Consider the following 6,000-nt stretch of genomic DNA (forward strand, 5'->3'; position numbering starts at 1 on the left):
AATGGGGCCGTAGGACGTTTCTGCAATGTAGTCCAAGCTATATTCAACATTTGAGATTCATAGTGCATAAATTAATCTGTATGGCAAGTCCGATAGCGGCTCCCTCAGAGAAATTCATTCCTTTTTTATGCACTTTGCAATTACAATAGTGAACATCCGTTCAAACTACTACCACAAATTGGTCAATAACACTTTTGTTCATATTATTCCACTCCTACCTCAAGAATAATTATATAACATATAAATCTGAGAACCTAATGCAAGAACTTTTTTCATCGTTTTTTTTACTCTTGCTTTGCAGGTTGTATGTCAGAATACTCTTTTCAGAAAAAACATCTGAAATAAACATGGTGTCTGAAATACTGTTCACGAAAGTACACTCCCAGTGAGTTATTAACTCCAATGCGTTATTATTTTGTAAATTATATTCAGGCTAGGATACGTATGTAAGGCGATAATCAGACAGTGGTATTCTGGTACCACACTCCCATTGGTTGTTTTGTATAGTCCTTAAAGAATATAACACATATTTTCAACTAGAGATAACTAGGGGCACCTCCTCACATATTTATTTCACCAATGATATCAACGGATTCTTCTTTACGATACACCATTTCCAAACTTAATTTAAATTGCAAAGATTAAATGGTGTTTAGAGAGGTTGAATAATTTACCCTATTTTTTCTGGTGTGTACATTGGCATGCCCTTGCGTAGTCAAATCTGCTTGCACGTCATGCTTTAATTTAAATGTGGATCACACATTCGAAAAACTGTGGGTGTAGGTGTTTATACACGTTTAAAGTAGAATTTTCACACTGAAAGCCGTTCTATTTCCAGCGTAGATTGTATGCAACCACCGCACATTGTACTACGAGTTGTTTTCTTAATCCAGAAAGAAGCTAGAGAACATTTGATAAATTATTAAAACCCTTAATATACAGAAAAATACCGTATCTTAATGTAAGATAAAGAAATGTAACCCAACATAAGAAAGCTATTCATAACCTAACATTGGGCCTGAATAGGATGGCAGGCGGACTCAAGTCCGCCCCCCACCCTATCGGACAAATTTGCACACATAACATAACCTCGCTTTGTGTGTAAATTGGAGATTTTGGTCAAAACAAGATATGAGGTCTAATCGTAATCGGGACATTAATGCCCTCTGCATACAGATCAGACATACCTCCTATATGCTGTAAAGTTTGGTGCACATTATTTTTCATCATTTCGCATAGGTACATCGTGTATACATATTTTCAGATATATGTATGCAGTGTTCGCTCTATCTTTCATTATTTTCTCTCTTTCCTCTTTCCTCTCCAGCTATCTCTCTCTCTATATATGTATGAATATATATATCATATTATATATAGATCATATTACAACATATATATAAATAGATATATCATATTACAGAGTGGTGGTACCCACTCTGTAGTTATAGTTAGGATTCCTAGTGATAGGAATTCCTTGGATTTTTGATTGGTAATATCTTTACTACCATTTGACGAATCTCCTCAAAACTTTGCAGATGCTGGCTGATGATGCAAAGTTTTCTGGTCATTGGTTAAGAGGGTTCAAAGAAAACAGGAGGGTATCAAAGCTCGTTTTTCCACCAATACATTTTCTATAGACCTTTTACTCAGACATAACGACAAAATGGCATGCTTGAGTCTGTCTGGGAGGTCATTGTATGCTCCCCCATGCTGCTGCATTGGTCGATAGGATTCGGGCTGCACTGATTCTTGCAGCACATGCTCTCCTGTAGTAGCAAAGACAGGCCCACTGTCTCCGGGCGCTGCATTATAGAATCCGAATTTTACAGCCCTGATAACTCTGGGCATGGGGAAATATATAATTGCATTTGAGGAATTTCCCCCGGAGTTCCCGCTACAGGTGAAATACTTCAAATGGAAAGAGGGCCTGTGTACATCCTAACCGATGAAGCCTGGATGCATTTAACATCATGGAACAAGGTTCTGAAGGTCACAAAATGTCACTGCGATGAGAATAGATACCGTATGGGGGTGGTTGGTCCCACAGCTCTTGTAGAGTGCAGGGTCCTAGGAAGCTTTTCTTGTTGACTTGACCTGCCCTCTTATTTGTGAATTGACTGAAAGAATCATTGGGCTGCCATGCAATTGGCATTTCAGCCCCATAAACCATCACTGTCTCTGCCTCCATCTATAACACCAAACCCAACTAAGGCCGAGGCCCAGGTTACTTAGGCCCTCATTGTAAGCCCCGGATGTGGTAATTATTGCATTTGTTAAAAATCTGATACCCCTGAGGTGGAAATTTATCCAGAATTTCATGGGACCCCTGAAATTAGGGCCACCGTGTATCTGGGCTGTGTAGAGGGCGGATGCACAATAGGCTTGTCTCAGGTGAAACACAAGCCAATGGCAGACCCATCCAAATTCCAAAAGTGGTAAGAAGAGGCCAGATGTGAGATTTCTGGAATCATCATTATGTCATTGGAGGAAAGTGTTGGAAATTTTGAAGAAATCTGTGATCACATACTTATATCAAATAAGTCGGTGGGTAAAAGTGCGATTGCTTTCCGGCGTTGATGTACTGAACCTTGTGACCCCCAAATCCTTTTTGCAATCCAGACAAGAATAATGCTCATGGCCGGCTTGTGGGAGACACTCACTGGTCATAGAGCTTAAGCTAAAAAAGGCTCACTCACCTCTGCTCTTCTCTCTGGAGTGGACAAGTGCAACACAGTGGGGCCGATTCCGATACCCAGTCACACAGCTGTCCGTAGCCTTACCGTGCGACCGACACGTACCCAGAGCCAGTCCGTCCTGTAGAGTAAGTACGATGCGCATAACTGACAAAAACCCAACCGACACGTAGGCTGTGATTGAAGCTCCAGTCTCCGTCCAAGCTGTAACTCCTAACGCTGAACCGAGTCGCCCGGAAGCAGTATCCATAGCAGTTTCCGGCATGACAAGTACGATGCGTACTTCCTACGCGCCGGACGGATCGCCACGTACGGGACGTCACAGCATCTGGAAAACAAGCATATCAGCTACGATTCGCGCTACAACTCAATACATGGCTACGAGATGGACCAGCTTGCAGCGGGTACGAGACGGAGCAACAACCAGCGTGTACGACACGAACACATCATGAATCCCATCGCGTAGGTCATACCAGTACTCTACACCTATGACCCGCTCAGGAACCGACGCCGACGGCGCAGGCGGTAAGTCAGACACCTACCACATAAACAAACGACACGTACCCACAAATAGGCACACACACACAGGGGATCCACATCCTGGCCACTAACAACAGCCCACCATAGGGGTTGCATGGCCAGCACCACTAACACCCCCACCCATAGGGGACCTGTTGCCCATCACAACTGCCACTCACAGCCATAGGGGACCTGTTGCCCTCACTACTGCAACCTCCACCCATAGGGACTATGTTGCCCATTACAACTGCCACCCCCAGCCATAGGGCTTATGTTGCCCATCACTACTGCCACCCCCACCCATAGGGGACCTGTTGCCCATAACTACTGCCATCCCCACCCATAGGGCATATGTTGCCCAGCACTACTGCCACCCACACCCATAGGGGACCTGTTGCCCATCACCCCTGCCACCCCCAGCCATAGGGCTTATGTTGCCAATCACCCCTGCCACCCACACCCATAGGGGACCTGTTGCCCATCACTATTGCCACACCCAGCCATAGGGGACCTGTTGCCCATCACTACTGCCACCCCCACCCATAGGGACTATGTTGCCCATCACCCCTGCCACCCACACCCATAGGGGACCTGTTGCCCATCACCCCTGCCACCCCCAGCCATAGGGCTTATGTTGCCCATCACCCCTGCCACCCCCACCCATAGGAGACCTGTTGCCCATCACCACTGCCACCCCAGCCATAGGGGACCTGTTGCCCATCACTACTGCCACCCTTAGCCATAGGGCTTATGTTGCTCATCACTACTGCCACCCCCACCCATAGGGGACCTGCTGCCCATCACTACTGCCATGCCAAGCCATGGGGCTTATGTTGCCCATCACTACTGCCACCCCCAGCCATAGGGACTATGTTGCCCATCACTACTGCCACCCCCACCCATAGGGCATATGTTGCCCATCACCCCTGACACCCACTCCCATAGGGGACCTGTTGCCCATCACTACTGCCACCCCCAGCCATAAGAGGGGTGATGCGCAACACATCCAGCATACTCCAACATCAGGTATGTCAGCAAAATACATCCCCCCTAACATCCTGACAACAGTGTGTAGTCTGTGACAAATGCCCACAACAGTGATTATGACTACGAACATACAATGTAAGTAACAGCACATGTGTGACCAACACATGAGTGTGACATACACAAGGCAAGCATCACCATAGCACTGTGGCAATGTAAAAAGAACACCCCCTCACTGTGTAGAACAGAAGTTAAGTGGGGGCTTCCAAAATGCAGCAGATGTTAAGCATTGTGGTGATGGGGACTAAACCCCCCCTCATCACAGTTGACCAAAAGGTAAGTGTCCTCATGGTCAAAGCTGCAAATAACAAACAGGATGTATGATCCCTGCTCCCAACACATTAAACACTTCTGGGGCAAACTACTGGTTGTGTCCCCTTCCCACAGAGATGTGGTGAGGCTAACAGTGCTGTGAAAACATAACACACTCTCGGCCATGTGCAGACAAGCACCACACATGGGGGCTGACAATGCATACAGTGTACAACAACACAAGAGCAAAAGTGACCATCACCAAGCATGCACACATCTCGAAAATAGACACACCAATCAAAACAACATGTGTAGACTGTAGGTGTCAGCTCACAAACACACATTCCATGCCAGCAATGGCACCTAACAACCAGGATGAATGTGCACAATGATGTGATATGACTCACAGGGACAGCAGGCAAAATCACAGAAACACCATCCAGACAAAGGCCCACAACAGCAATACCAATGCACTGGTGCAGATGCACAAACACAAACATGCAACCTCACACTGCACATCTGACACAGCATGTGTGTGTGTGTCACAGTATCCCCAGGCAACAACACAACACATGAGGGGGGCTGAACCACAGTGACACAGATGTGGACAAAGTGCCACACAAAAGTAAACCATCATTGGGACACCCTCAGTGGGCAATCAGGCATTGGGAGATGAGAGGGAGCAGAACAGACACATGTGAAGCAAGCTGGAATGAACACAAACTTACACAGCAAGAGACTGACACACAACACCACTACCCCCAGGGACAAGACATTGGGGTGACACAAGCATGCATGACACCTCCACTGTGATGACAAAGGCAGATGTCATACAAACTGGGAAACCCAGACATGTGTCCTGTGCCACAAACATACATCACACATACAAAAAATACAAATCACTCAGCATGGCCCCTCATCCATGGACAAACGGGAGCTAGGGGACCATCCATGCAAACATTTACATCAGTCCACCCTCAACACCACACACCCTGAACTGCAACAATGTGCATCTGTGAAGCCCACATGGACAGGTGACATTGCACATGCACCCATGACAAACACAGGAATGTTGGGAGGAACTAAGGTGCACAGACACATCACACAAGGACCGTTTACAACCCTGGAGAATGACAGACATACTGCACAGTATGCGGTACATGGCCATGACCTCAAAGCTCACGTAACTTTCAGAATCCCTGCCACAGTCCAAGGACAATGCAGAAGCCAAGGAGAACCACAAGGCACACATGCTGACACCTGCCAGCATCGCAGCCATGAACCCGACAAGTGGGAGCAGTCACACACACATACAAATGTCTCAATCACTGAAAGGTACCACCCAGGGACAACTACATGATTTAGCAAATGAACAGGTGCCTTGGGAAACCCTGACTGTGTCCCATCTGTGTCTGACAACATCATCACCACTCAGAACTGACAAATCCCAATGACGATACACCAATTAACAGTAGTGTGTCATGCACCCACA

This window comes from Triturus cristatus, chromosome 1_2, assembly GCF_964204655.1.
Source record: "Triturus cristatus chromosome 1_2, aTriCri1.1, whole genome shotgun sequence".
Lineage (NCBI taxonomy): Eukaryota > Metazoa > Chordata > Amphibia > Caudata > Salamandridae > Triturus > Triturus cristatus.